The 14,700-nt window shown below is 58.0% G+C and overlaps 1 pseudogene across 1 annotated transcript in view; it reads right to left on the bottom strand.

The window, feature by feature from the left end:
* The window catches only part of LOC147110754 (peroxisomal membrane protein PMP34-like), a 16,782-nt pseudogene extending 8,060 nt beyond the window's left edge, over nt 1-8,722 (bottom strand). The window contains exons 1-2 of the transcript XR_015079980.1: nt 8,543-8,722; nt 3,689-3,749 (exon numbers count right to left, since the gene is read on the bottom strand). The product of XR_015079980.1 is annotated as a peroxisomal membrane protein PMP34-like (transcript). The remainder of the gene's footprint in view (nt 1-3,688; nt 3,750-8,542) is intronic.
* Between the last annotated feature and the right edge of the window lie 5,978 nt (nt 8,723-14,700).

Below are 14,700 nucleotides of genomic sequence, written 5' to 3' on the forward strand. Positions count from 1 at the left end.
CACAGGCAGGAAGGGAATGGGTGACCGCCAGGCAGAGTAGTAGGCGCAGGCAGGTAGTGTAGGGGTCCCCTGTGGCCATCCCCCTCTCATCGGGGGAAGACAGCAGCAGCCAACTTCCTAGCACCGTGGGTGGTCCTGCTGCACAGGACAGGAGGAAAAAGAGTGGGAGTTTCTGCGGCTGCAAACGAGACTCCAGGATGGTATGTTGCCTCCCTGGTGCAAGGATCAAGGATGTCTCGGATTGGCTGCAGAGCATTCCGGAGGGGGAGGGTGAGCAGCCAGTTGTCGTGCATATAGGTACCAACGATAGGTAAAAACCGGGACGAGGTCCTAAAAGCTGAATATAGGGAGTTAGGAGGTAAATTAAAAAATAGGACCTCAAAAAGGTAGTAATCTCAGGATTGATACCAGTGCCACGTACTAGTCAGAGTAGAAATAGAAGGCTTTTTCAGATGAATACGTGGCTAGAGGAATGGTGCAAGGGAGAGGGATTCAAATTCCTGGGACATTGGAACCGGTTCTGGGGGAGGTGGGACCAGTACAAACTGGGCAGTTTACACCTGGGCAGGACCGGGACCGATGTCCTAGGGGCAGTGTTTTCTAGTGCTGTTGGGGAGGGTTTAAACTAAAATGGCAGGGGGTTGGGAACCTGTGCAGGGAGACAGAGGAATGGGAAACAAGGATAGAAGCAAAAGACAGGAAGGAGAAAAGCAAAAGTGGCAGGCAGAGAAGTCAAGGGTTTAAATCAAACATGGCCACAGTAAATAATAATTTGAAAAGGTCTAAGTGTTAAAAAAACAAGCCTGAAGGCTTTGTGTCTTAATGCGAGGAGCATTCGTAATAAGGTGGATGAATTAGCTGCGCAAATAGATGTAAATGGATATGATATGATTGGGATTATGGAAACATGGCTCCAGGGTGACCAAGGCTGGGAACTCAACATCCAGGGGTATTCAATATTCAGGAAAGACAGGCAAAAAAGAAAAGGAGGTGGGGTAGCATTTGCTGGTTAAAGAGGAGATTAACACAATTGTAAGGAAGAATATTAGCTCTGATGATGTGGAATCTGTATGAGTAGAGCTGAGAAATACCAAGGGGCAGAAAATGTTAGTGGGAGTTGTATACAGACCCCCAAACAGTAATGCCGAGGTTGGGGATGGCATTAAACGGGAAATTAGAGACGCGTGCAATAAGGGCACTGCAGTTATCATGGGTGACATTAATCTACATATAGATTGGGCTAACCAAATTAGTAACAATACTGTGGAGGAGGAATTCCTGGATTGTATACGGGATGGTTTCCTGGACCAATATGTCGAGGAACCAACTAGAGATCAGGCCATCTTAGACTTGGTATTATGTAATGAGAAAGGATTAATTAGCAATCTTGTTGTGCAAGGCTCCTTGGGGCGGAGCGATCATAATGTGATTGAATTCTTCATTAAGATGGAGAGTGAAGTATTTGACTCAGAGACTAGGGTCCTGAATTTAAATAAAGGAAACTACGATGGTATGAGGCGTGAGTTGGGTAGGATGGATTGGGGAATGTTACTTAAAAGGGTTGACGGTGGATAGGCAATGGCAAACATTTAAAGATCGCATGGATGAACTACAGAATTTGTTCATCCCTGTTTGGCATAAAAATAAAACAAAAAAGGTGACTCAACCGTGGCTAACAAGGGAAATTAGGGATAGCATAAGATCCAAGGAGAGGACATAAATTGGCCAGAAAAAGCAGCAAACCTGAGGATTGGGAGCAGTTTAGGATTCAGCAAAGGAGGACAAAGGGATTAATTAAGAGGGGGGAAATAGAGTATGAGAGGAAGCTTGCAGGGAACATAAAAACTGACTGTAAAAGCTTCTATAGATGTGAGAAGAGAAAAAGATGGGTGAAGTCAAGCGTAGGTCCCTTGCAGTCAGAATCAGGGGAATTTATAATGGGGAACAAAGAAATGGCAGACCAATTAAATACATACTTTGGTTCTGTCTTCACAAAGGAGGACACAAATAACCTCCCAGAGATGTCAGGGAACATAGGGTCTAATGAGAGGGAGGAACTGAATGAAATCAGTATTTGTAGGGAAATGGTGTTAAGGAAATTGTCGGGATTGAAGGCCGATAAATCCCCAGGGCCTGATACTCTACATCCTAGGGTACTTAAGGAAGTGGCCCTAGAAATAGTAGATGCATTGCTGGTCATCTTCCAAAATTCTATAGATTCTGGAATAGTTCCCATGGATTGGAGGGTAGTTAATGTAACCCCACTATTCAAAAAAGGTGGTAGAGAGAAAACGGGGAATTATAGACCAGTAAGCCTGACATCGGTAGTGGGGAGAATGAGTCCATCAAACACTGTCAGAGCTACATAAAACACAAACTACTACAAAAGCACATACTATGGATGCTGGAAAGCTGAAATAAAAGCAGAAAATGCTGGAAATACTCAGGTCAGGCAGCATCTGTGGAGCGAGAAAGAGAGTTAACGTTTCAGGTCGATGACCTTGTTTCTTTACTTGTCCCATTGCCATCTCATTTTGCCTTGTACTGTCATACCTTTTGTCTTTTAATCTCTCCTGCTTTCCACCCTATCACAGACCTTCCCTTTTGTTCTTTCCTTCCCCTCCCCCCGCCCCTACACTTGCTTAAAAACTTGTTACATCTCCAACTTTTTCCAGTTCTGACGAAAGATCACCGACCTGAAACGTTAACTCTGTTTCTCTCTCCACAGATGCTGTCCGACCTGCTGAGTGTGTCCAGCATTTTCTGTTTTTATTACAGTGGCATCTGACCAGCTCGAAATGCAAACTAATCCCATCAAAGCCAGTCTTGAGCTAGAAACATCTTTTATTTCTTTACTTGTCCCATTACCATCTCCTTTTGCTTCACACCATCAACCCTTTTGTCATTTAATCACTCCTGGCCTCCACCCTATCACAGACCTTCCCTTTGTTCTTTCCCTGCCCCTGTACTTGCTTAAAACCTGTTACATCTCCAACTTTTTCCAGTTCTGACGAAGGGTCATCGACCTGAAACATTAACTCTGTTTCTCGCTCCACGATGCTGCCTAACCTGCTGAGTATTTCCAGCATTTTCCGTTCCTATTTTTAAAACACAAACTGTTGGTTTGAATTATAAGTATTCACAGAATCACAGAAACCCCACAGTGCAGATAGAGGCCATTTCGGCCCATCGAGCCTGCACCGACACATATCCCACCCGATCCCCGTAACCCCTACACCAACACATATCCCACCCTATCCCCGTAGCCCCACGTATTTAATCCCCCTAACACTAAGGGTCAATTTTTTATCATAGCCAATCAACCTAACCTGCACATCTTTGGACTGTGGGAGGAAACCGGAGCACCCGGAGGAAACCCACGCAAACACGGGGAGAATGTGCAAACTCCACACAGACAGTCACCCGAGGCCGGATTCGAACCCGGGTCTCTGGCGCTGTGAGGCAACAGTGCTAACCACTATGCCACCGTGCTGCCCTTGGTTAGTTGGAATATTGTAATCACTCAAAAATAATTTCAGATAATAAACGAGTTCCATTATAAAAATCCCAAGTTGCACCGAAATAGGAGCAGTTTGCTTTGGGCAGTGATCTGGGCCATAAAATGTGTATTTTACTGTACAAGGTCTAGATTCACAATAATCTGGTTTATTTATGTTACAATGCCTACCTTGAAGTCATATCCTCGCAGTATCCAAAGGGAAAAATGTTGTTGCGGCAGTCACACTACCCTGCAAAAAATTAAGTGGGGGAACAAAAAAAGTGTTATTCTCCATATAGTTACACTTTCCAAAAAGGATCATGGGATAGTAATTAGAAGAGGGAATGCCGGCATATATTCCTCTCTCTAGCCCTAGGGCACTGGCCTGGCCCAGCACCACAGCAGGTGGTGATTCTACCCACTAAACCATTGGGGGGGGGGGGGGGGGCGGTCCCATCTGTATGGCTAACCAATCATATTGATGGTCATAGTCATAGAGTCATAGAGTCTTACAGCACAGAAAGAGGCCCTTCGGCCCATCGTGTCCGCGCCGCCCATCCATCCCTGTCCAATCTAATCCCATTTTCCAGCATTTGGTCCATAGCCTTGTATGCAATGGCATTTCAAGTGCTCATCCAAATGCTTCTTGAATGTTGTGAGGGTTCCTGCCTCTACCACCCTTTCAGGCATTGAGTTCCACATTCCAACCACCCTCTGGGTGAAAAAGTTCCTCCTCAAATCCCCTCTAAATCTCCTGCCCCTTACCCTGAATCTATGCCCCCTTGTTATTGACCCCCCTACTAAGGGGAAAAGTTCCTCTTTATCTACCCTATCTATGCCCCTCATCATTTTGTACACCTCAATCAGGTCCCCCCTCAGCCTTCTTTGCTCCAAGGAAAACAACCCCAGCCTGTCCAGCCTCTCTTCATAGCTGAGGCGCTCCATCCCAGGTAACATCCTGGTGAATCTTCTCTGCACCCTCTCCAAAGCAATCACATCCTTCCTATAGTGAGGCGACCAGAACTGCACACAGTACTCCAGCTGTGGCCTCACCAGCGTTTTGTACAGCTCCATCATAACCTCCCTGCTCTTATATTCCATGCCGCGGCTAATGAAGGCAAGTATCCCATATGCCTTTTTAACCACCTTATCTACCTGTTCCGCTGCCTTCAGGGATCTATGTACATGTACACCAAGGTCCCTCTGACCCTCTGTACTTCCTAGGGTCCTACCACTCATTGTGTATTCCCTTACCTTATTTGTCCGTCCAAAATGCATCACCTCGCACTTTTCAGGGTTAAATTCCATTTGCCACTTTTCCGCCCATCTGACCAACCCGTTTATATCGTCCTGTAGCCTGAGGCTTTCCTCCTCGCAATTTACCACCCCACCAATTTTCGTGTCATCTGCGAACTTACTGATCATACCTTTTACATTCTCATCCAAGTCATTTATGTAGATCACAAACAACAAGGGACCCAGCACCGATCCCTGAGGTACCCCACTGGACACAGGCTTCCAGTCACAAAAGCAACCTTCGACCATCACCCTCTGCCTCCTGCCACTCAGCCAGTTTAGGATCCAACGCGCCAAGGCACCCTGGATCCCATGGGCTCTTACCTTCTTGACCAGTCTCCTATGCGGGACTTTGTCAAAAGCTTTACTGAAGTCCATGTAAACCACATCCACAGCATTTCCCTCATCCACCCCCCTAGTCACCCCCTCGAAAAATTCAATCAGATTTGTCAGACATGATTTACCCTTGACAAAGCTATGCTGACTATCCCCGATTAATCCTTGCCTCTCCAAGTGGAGACTAATTTTGTCCCTCAGAATTTTTTCCAATAATTTCCCTACCACAGATGTTAGGCTCACTGGCCTGTAATTCCCTGGTTTATCCCTGCTACCCTTCTTGAATAATGGTACTACGTTAGCTGTTCTCCAGTCCTCTGGTACATCCCCTGTGGCCAGAGAGGTTCTGAAAATTTGTGTCAGAGCCCCTGCAATCTCCTCCTTTGCCTCCCACAGCAGCCTGGGATACATCTCGTCCGGGCCTGGGGATTTATCCACTTTTTGGCCTGCTAAAACCGCTAGCACCTCCTCCCTCTCGATGCTAATATGTTCAAGTATGTCACAGTCCCCTTGCCCGATTTCTATGTCTGCATCGTCTTTCTCCATAGTGAACACAGATGCAAAAAATTCATTTAAAACCCCGCCTACATCATCTGGCTCTACACACAGATTGCCACTTTGGTCCCTAATGGGCCCTACCCTTTCCCTGGTTATCCTCTTGCCCCTAATATACTTATAAAACATCTTAGGATTTTCCTTTATTTTGCTCGCCAGTGTTATTTCATGGCCCCTCCTCGCCCTCCTAATTTCTTTTTTAAGTATGCCCCTGCACTTTTTATACTCCTCTAGGGCTTCCTCCGTCTTTAGTCTTTTGTAACTGCCAAAAGCCCCCCTTTTATTTCTAATGCATTTTTGTATATCCCTTGTCATCCAAGGTTCCCTTTGCTTGTTGGTCCCACCCTTGACCTTTACAGGAACATGTTGGCGTTGTACTCTCTCTATTTCCCTTCTGAAAGTCTCCCACTGTTTTGATGTGGATTTTCCTATAAGTAGCTGCTCCCAGTCCACTTTGGCCAGATCCTGCCTTATCATATTAAAATCGGCCTTCCCCCAATTTAGAACCCTTATTTCCGGGCTGTCTTTGTCTTTTTCCATGACCACCTTAAATCTCACCGAATTATGGTCACTGTCGCCAAAATGCTCTCCTACTGACACTTCCACCACTTGCCCGGCTACATTCCCCAGAATTAGGTCCAGTACCGCCCCCTCTCTTGTAGGACTTTCTACATGTTGGCTCAAAAAGCTCTCCTGGATGCACTTTAAGAATTCTGCACCCTCTAAGCCTTTCACACTCTGACTATCCCAATTTATATTGGGGAAGTTGAAATCCCCCACTATTATTACCCGATTATTTCCGCACTTCTCTGAGATTTGCCTACATATCTGTTCCTCTATCTCCCCCTGACTGTTTGGGGGCCTATAGTACACTCCCAGCAAAGTGCTTGCCCCCTTTTTGTTTTTAAGTTCTACCCATATGGCCTCATTAGAGGAACCCGCTAATATATCATCCCTCCTTACAGCAGTAATTGACTCCTTAATTAATATTGCAACACCCCCTCCCCTTTTACACCCCCCTCTGTCTCGCCTGAAGATTCTATACCCCGGAATATTGAGCTGCCAGTCCTGACCCTCCCTCAACCATGTCTCCGTGCTAGCAACAATATCGTACTCCCATGTGTTCAACAACAACTTCAGTTCATCCACCTTATTTGCAAGACTCCTTGCATTAAAATAAATGCCTTCCAGCCCTGCCATATTCTCTTTTGCCTTCACATATTTGCTCTGCCTTCCCAGCTGACTTGTTTTTCCCTCTGTATTTGGCTGTAAATCACCCCCTACTATAGCTCCACTCTGTACCCCATCCCCCTGCCAAGTTAGTTTAAACCCCCCCCCCAGCAGTCTTAAATCATTTAGAAATAGGCAGTTTTTTCAGGATGTGGCAACACTGGCAAGACTGGCATGGGATGAAAACATTCCTTGTGAGGTCAAAGCATTTCTACAGCACCCTTCACATTCTCAGGACATTCCAATGTTCTTCACAGCCGATTAAGTACTTTAGACGTGTGGACATTGTTATGTAGGAATTGTGGCAGCCAATTTGTGCACATCAATAAGATAAATGACCAGTTAGTCCATTTTTGGTGGTGTTGGTTGAGAGATAAATGTTAACCAGGACACTGAGAGAACTCCCCTACTTTTATTCAATTAGTGCCATTGGATCTAGTGCATGGACCTGTGAGGTCAGACAGGGGCTCAGTTTAACGTCCCATTCGAAAGACAGCACCTCCGACAGCAACCCCTCAGTACTGCACTGGACCACAAATCTAGGTATATGCTCAAGTCCGAGTGGGTCTTAAACCCACAACCTTCTGACTCAGTGGCCGCTGAGCCAAGGCATCGTGTTAATGACCTCCTCAAGAAAAAAATCCAACTAATCTCCCCTCTTTATAAAAAAAATACAATACAGTTTGAAAAGTAACAATTAACAAGAAAACATTACAGTGACCAAGCCTTAAAATATGTGGTTGAGGGAGAGACAGGTGATACTCTATTAATAATGAATATAAATACTAAATGTAAAACTGGTTATCGGGTCAGACCACATAATTTAAAGGGCATCATCTTCATGTCAAAAAAGTCTTCCACAAACATGTTACTGACGCACGCACTTGCAAGAAGGAAACCCAGGTCAGAACACTCAGCCACAAGGGAGATGACAGAATAACCTACATTTATACAGACCCTTTCGAAGTTACAGAAACGCTCGGAGGTCCTACAGACACCGAGCAGGAAGTAGGTGAGGAAACGGTTAGTGAGATTAATGATCAGGAAGAGCGGGACAGATCACAGCCCCAACACGAGATTATTTTCCGAAGACTTGAGATACGTCAAACCATGCACCACGTACACCAACAAGGATGGGGGTCGGTTAACAGGAGGGCGCGTTTCAGCCTCAGGTACATGGGCTTCTATTGCATCCACCGCCTCTCTCGCCCCCCAAAAGAATTTTATCAGACTTTTTCACGAAGACTGAGCTTTAATAGGGTTTTTTGGTGGGGGGACAAATCAGGTTTGAATTTGCATTTAACAGTGGGACCCTTCAGCGCATCACAGAACCGTACAAGGTTACTGCGCTTCCGCGTTTACAACTCGAATTAAGTCAACGGTTCCTGACACCCGGATAAGCTCGACTTGGAGCCCGCCATCAAACCGAGACATTCAGGCAACGCGGGGCTGGGATCCGAATCGTGCAATTACCCGCAGGAAGAATTCAGCTCCAACTTTCACCCAACCCAAGACACTGCACCTAAGTGAGGTTAAGGAAGAAGGAAGGAAGGGGGGGGGGCTGTCTGTCTAACAGGAGGTCCCCGGGGTAAAGACGCGTTCAAACTCCGCGTCCTCGCTACTTACCACCGCCCCGGCCACGGCGTGGACAAGCGTCTCGTAGGAAGCGAGGGGAGAGCCGGCCGGGCCCTTCATTGCCTGCAAACGAAAGCAAGATTGCATGAACTCAACGGGGAGGAGAGAAGAGGCACTTCCTCCCAACACCGGGCTCCTCCCTCCTGCAATCGCCCCACACTCCAGGACCATGCAACAAATCCCTGAGAGAGACCGGAGATACAAACACACTCAGTGGAGAAAGGCAGAGTTTGGAGAGAATGTGCTGGGCCAGGATTTTCCAATTAAAATCATTGGCCAGCCACAGGTATGGTTACGGGGACACCGATTTAGCCACGAACTAAGTTTAGTAGAAAAACCCCTTACACACAGTACAGTATATCTATCTATCTACCTATCTTTATTATCTATATATATAAATCGGTCGATCTGTCTGTCATTCTGTCTGTCATCGCCTGTGCGTCTGTCGGGCTATGCGCTCGAAAGTTACAGGGCGTACCTACGCGCGTGTTACCTCCAAAGAAAGCTTACGCTTCCGAGACGGTTTTAAGCGTATTTACGTTTCGGCCGGGCTAAAATCCCGCCCGCGGTATCTGAAAAACCTTCAACGTTCCGCTCATTAGCATCTCATTATCCGCTCATTAGCGACAGAGTGACCTCGAGCTCGACCAATCGTACGGCGGCTTGCTGCCGCGTGCGGCCGGGCCCTCCTACGGTCGAGTGACGGGGCGATTGACCAATCCTACGCTTTGGTGACCTGACGGTCGACCAATCGGTGCGTGTGTGGGCGGGCCTTATCGTTCTGAACCGAGGTGAGTCGCCGCCATCTTGCTTCCATTCTTTTTCCTGCTTTCTGCGTCTTTCTTTTCAAATATACATTTCCAGCAAAATAAAATTCAATTTATTAAATTCTTTTAAAATAAACCACTCATTTGTAAATATTTTATCTAACCTGAACATTCTTTTTCCTACCTTTGCCCGTTTTTTTCTTAGGCCTGAAAGCCTGGGCCTTTCTTGCCCAGCCAGGCCCGAGTTAGGTAACTGGGCTGCTGCTAAGCTCCTCACCACCACCCCCCTGTCACGTTACCCGGGGCAACGGTGTCAGCCACAAGGGTCAGGGTGCGCGCGCAGCAGGAGCAGGTGAGACTCTGTTCCGCGCTCGGCTCGGGGGGGGCGGGGCTCTCGAGAGTGCGGATCGGGTTACCCCGGCAACGGGAGTGCGGGCCGGCTGGGGCTTGGAGAGCGCGGCTCTCGGCCGGGTGGGGCGGGGCTTGGAGAGCGCGGCTCTCGGCCGGGGGGGCGGGGCTTGGAGAGCGCGGCTCTCGGCCGGGGGGGGCGGGGCTTGGAGAGCGCGGCTCTCGGCCGGGGGGGTGGGGCTTGGAGAGCGCGGCTCTCGGCCGGGGCTCGGAGAGCACAGCTCTCGGCCGGGGGAAGCGGGGCTCGGAGAGCTGGGCTCTCGGCAGTGCGGGGCGGCGCGGCAGGGTTACCACGGCAACCGGGCGTGGCCGTGCCTGTCTCTCAGCCTCAAGCCCTCCCTTCCTCCCTCCCCCCCCCGCCTTCCTTCCCCCCCCCCCGCCTTCCTTCCCCCCCCCCCGCCTTCCTTCCCCCCCCCGCCTTCCTTCCCCCCCGCCCCCTTCCCTTCCCCCCCGCCCCCTTCCCTTCCCCCCCCTTCCCTTCCCCCCCGCCCCCTTCCCTTCCCCCGCCCCCTTCCCTTCCCCCGCCCCCTTCCCTTCCCCCGCCCTCCCTTCCCCCCCCCCGCCCTCCCTTCCCCCCCCCGCCCTCCCTTCCCCCCCCCGCCCTCCCTTCCCCCCCCGCCCTCCCTTCCCCCCCCCGCCCTCCCTTCCCTTCCCCCCCCCCGCCCTCCCTTCCCTTCCCCCCCCCGCCCTCCCTTCCCTTCCCCCCCCCCGCCCTCCCTTCCCTTCCCCCCCCCGCCCTCCCTTCCCTTCCCCCCCCCGCCCTCCCTTCCCTTCCCCCCCCCGCCCTCCCTTCCCTTCCCCCCCCCGCCCTCCCTTCCCTTCCCCCCCCCCGCCCTCCCTTCCCTTCCCCCCCCCCGCCCTCCCTTCCCTTCCCCCCCCCCCGCCTCCCTTCCCTTCCCCCCCCCCCGCCCTCCCTTCCCCCCCCCGCCCTCCTTCCCCCCCCCCCTCCCTTCCCTTCCCCCCCTCCCTTCCCTTCCCCCCCCCTCCCTTCCCTTCCCCCCCCCCCCCCCCCCTCCCTTCCCTTCCCCCCCCCCTCCCTTCCCTTCCCCCCCCCTCCCTTCCCTTCCCCCCCCCCCCCCCCCCCCCTCCCTTCCCTTCCCCCCCCCCTCCCTTCCCTTCCCCCCCCCCTCCCTTCCCTTCCCTTCCCCCCCCCCTCCCTTCCCTTCCCCCCCCCCCTCCCTTCCCTTCCCCCCACCCTCCCTTCCCCCCCCCTCCCTTCCCCCCCCCTCCCTTCCCCCCCCCTCCCTTCCCCCCCCCCTCCCTTCCCCCCCCCTCCCTTCCCCCCCCCTCCCTTCCCTTCCCCCCCCCCCTCCCTTCCCCCCCCTCCCTTCCCCCCCTCCCTTCCATTCCCCCCCCCCTCCCTTCCCTTCCCCCCCCCCCTCCCTTCCCTTCCCCCCCCCGCCCTCCCTTCCCTTCCCCCCCCGCCCTCCCTTCCCTTCCCCCCCCCCCCGCCCTCCCTTCCCTTCCCCCCCCCCCGCCCTCCCTTCCCTTCCCCCCCCCCCCGCCCTCCCTTCCCCCCCCCCCGCCCTCCCTTCCCCCCCCCCCCCCGCCCTCCCTTCCCCCCCCCCCGCCCTCCCTTCCCTTCCCCCCCCGCCCTCCCTTCCCTTCCCCCCCCCGCCCTCCCTTCCCCCCCCCCCGCCCTCCCTTCCCCCCCCCCCGCCCTCCCTTCCCTTCCCCCCCCCGCCCTCCCTTCCCTTCCCCCCCCCGCCCTCCCTTCCCTTCCCCCCCCCGCCCTCCCTTCCCTTCCCCCCCCCGCCCTCCCTTCCCTTCCCCCCCCCCGCCCTCCCTTCCCTTCCCCCCCCCCCGCCCTCCCTTCCCTTCCCCCCCCCCCGCCCTCCCTTCCCTTCCCCCCCCCCGCCCTCCCTTCCCTTCCCCCCCCCGCCCTCCCTTCCCTTCCCCCCCCCCCCCCGCCCTCCCTTCCCTTCCCCCCCCCCCCCCGCCCTCCCTTCCCTTCCCCCCCCCCGCCCTCCCTTCCCTTCCCCCCCCCGCCCTCCCTTCCCTTCCCCCCCCCGCCCTCCCTTCCCTTCCCCCCCCCCTTCCCTTCCCCCCCCCCTTCCCTTCCCCCCCCCCTTCCCTTCCCCCCCCCCTTCCCTTCCCCCCCCCCTTCCCTTCCCCCCCCCCTTCCCTTCCCCCCCCCCTTCCCTTCCCCCCCCCCCTTCCCTTCCCCCCCCCCCGCCCTCCCCTTCCCTTCCCCCCCCCGCCCTCCCTTCCCTTCCCCCCCCCCGCCCTCCCTTCCCTTCCCCCCCCGCCCTCCCTTCCCTTCCCCCCCCCGCCTCCCTTCCCTTCCCCCCCCCCGCCCTCCCTTCCCTTCCCCCCCCCCGCCCTCCCTTCCCTTCCCCCCCCCCCCGCCCTCCCTTCCCTTCCCCCCCCCCCGCCCTCCCTTCCCTCCCCCCCCCCGCCCTCCCTTCCCCCCCCCCGCCCTCCCTTCCCTCCCCCGCCCTCCCTTCCCTCCCCCCCCCGCCCTCCCTTCCCTCCCCCCCCGCCCTCCCTTCCCTCCCCCCCCCGCCCTCCCTTCCCTCCCCCCCCCGCCCTCCCTTCCCTCCCCCCCCCCGCCCTCCCTTCCCTCCCCCCCCCCGCCCTCCCTTCCCTCCCCCCCCCGCCCTCCCTTCCCTCCCCCCCCCGCCCTCCCTTCCCTCCCCCCCCCGCCCTCCCTTCCCTCCCCCCCCCCGCCCTCCCTTCCCTCCCCCCCCCCCGCCCTCCTTCCCTCCCCCCCCCCCGCCCTCCCTTCCCTCCCCCCCCCCGCCCTCCCTTCCCTCCCCCCCCCCGCCCTCCCTTCCCTCCCCCCCCCCCGCCCTCCCTTCCCTTCCCCCCCCGCCCTCCCTTCCCTTCCCCCCCCGCCCTCCCTTCCCTTCCCCCCCCCCCGCCCTCCCTTCCCTTCCCCCCCCCCCGCCCTCCCTTCCCCCCCCCCGCCCTCCCTTCCCTTCCCCCCCCCCCCGCCCTCCCCTTCCCCCCCCGCCCTCCCTTCCCTTCCCCCCCCGCCCTCCCTTCCCTTCCCCCCCCCGCCCTCCCTTCCCTTCCCCCCCCCGCCCTCCCTTCCCTTCCCCCCCCCCGCCCTCCCTTCCCTTCCCCCCCCCCTTCCCTTCCCCCCCCCCTTCCCTTCCCCCCCCCTTCCCTTCCCCCCCCCCGCCCTCCCTTCCTTCCCCCCCCCGCCCTCCCTTCCCTTCCCCCCCCCCGCCCTCCCTTCCCTTCCCCCCCCCGCCCTCCCTTCCCTTCCCCCCCCCCCCGCCCTCCCTTCCCTCCCCCCCCCCCCGCCCTCCCTTCCCCCCCCCCCGCCCTCCCTTCCCTCCCCCCCCCGCCCTCCCTTCCCTCCCCCCCCCCGCCCTCCCCTTCCCTCCCCCCCCCCCTTCCCTCCCCCCCCCGCCCTCCTTCCCTCCCCCCCCGCCCTCCCTTCCCTCCCCCCCCCCGCCCTCCCTTCCCTCCCCCCCCCCGCCCTCCCTTCCCTCCCCCCCCCCCGCCCTCCCTTCCCTCCCCCCCCCCCCTCCCCCCCCCCCCCGCCCTCCCTTCCCTCCCCCCCCCGCCCCTCCCTTCCCTTCCCCCCCCGCCTCCCTTCCCTTCCCCCCCCCGCCCTCCCTTCCCTTCCCCCCCCCCGCCCTCCCTTCCCTTCCCCCCCCCGCCCTCCCTTCCCTTCCCCCCCCCGCCCTCCCTTCCCTTCCCCCCCCCCCGCCCTCCCTTCCCTTCCCCCCCCCCGCCCTCCCTTCCCTTCCCCCCCCCCGCCCTCCCTTCCCTTCCCCCCCCCCGCCCTCCCTTCCCTTCCCCCCCCCCGCCCTCCCTTCCCTTCCCCCCCCCGCCCTCCCTTCCCCCCCCCCTCCCTTCCCCCCCCCCCTCCCTTCCCCCCCCCGCCCTCCCTTCCCTTCCCCCGCCCTCCTTCCCTTCCCCCCCCCCGCCCTCCCCCCCCCCCGCCCTCCCTTCCCTTCCCGCCCTCCCTTCCCTTCCCCCCCCCCGCCCTCCCTTCCCTTCCCCCCCCCGCCCTCCCTTCCCTTCCCCCCCCCCGCCCTCCCTTCCCTTCCCCCCCCCCGCCCTCCCTTCCCTTCCCCCCCCCCGCCCTCCCTTCCCCCCCCCCCCCGCCCTCCCTTCCCTTCCCCCCCCCCCGCCCTCCCTTCCCTTCCCCCCCCCGCCCTCCCTTCCCTTCCCCCCCCCCGCCCTCCCTTCCCTTCCCCCCCCCCGCCCTCCCTTCCCTTCCCCCCCCCCGCCCTCCCTTCCCTTCCCCCCCCCGCCCTCCCTTCCCTTCCCCCCCCCCGCCCTCCCTTCCCTTCCCCCCCCCGCCCTCCCTTCCCTTCCCCCCCCCGCCCTCCCTTCCCTTCCCCCCCCCCGCCCTCCCTTCCCTTCCCCCCCCCCGCCCTCCCTTCCCTTCCCCCCCCCCCGCCTCCCTTCCCTTCCCCCCCCGCCCTCCCTTCCCTTCCCCCCCCCCGCCCTCCCTTCCCTTCCCCCCCCCGCCCTCCCTTCCCTTCCCCCCCCCCGCCCTCCCTTCCCTTCCCCCCCCCCGCCCTCCCTTCCCTTCCCCCCCCCCGCCCTCCCTTCCCTTCCCCCCCCCCGCCCTCCCTTCCCTTCCCCCCCCCGCCCTCCCTTCCCTTCCCCCCCCCCGCCCTCCCTTCCCTTCCCCCGCCCTCCCTTCCCTTCCCCCGCCCTCCCTTCCCTTCCCCCCCCCCCGCCCTCCCTTCCCTTCCCCCCCCCCCGCCCTCCCTTCCCTTCCCCCCCCTTCCCTTCCCGCCCCCGCCCTCCCTTCCCTTCCCCCCCCCCCGCCCTCCCTTCCTTCCCCCCCCCCCCCGCCCTCCCTTCCCTTCCCCCCCCCCCCCGCCCTCCCTTCCCTTCCCCCCCCCCGCCCTCCCTTCCCTTCCCCCCCCCGCCCTCCCTTCCCTTCCCCCCCCCCGCCCTCCCTTCCCTTCCCCCCCCCCGCCCTCCCTTCCCTTCCCCCCCCCGCCCTCCCTTCCCTTCCCCCCCCCGCCCTCCCTTCCCTTCCCCCCCCCGCCCTCCCTT

The sequence above is a fragment of the Somniosus microcephalus genome, chromosome 11 (genome assembly GCF_052327205.1).
Source record: "Somniosus microcephalus isolate GS21.2 chromosome 11, FLI_Smic_1.0, whole genome shotgun sequence".
Classification (NCBI taxonomy): domain Eukaryota; kingdom Metazoa; phylum Chordata; class Chondrichthyes; order Squaliformes; family Somniosidae; genus Somniosus; species Somniosus microcephalus.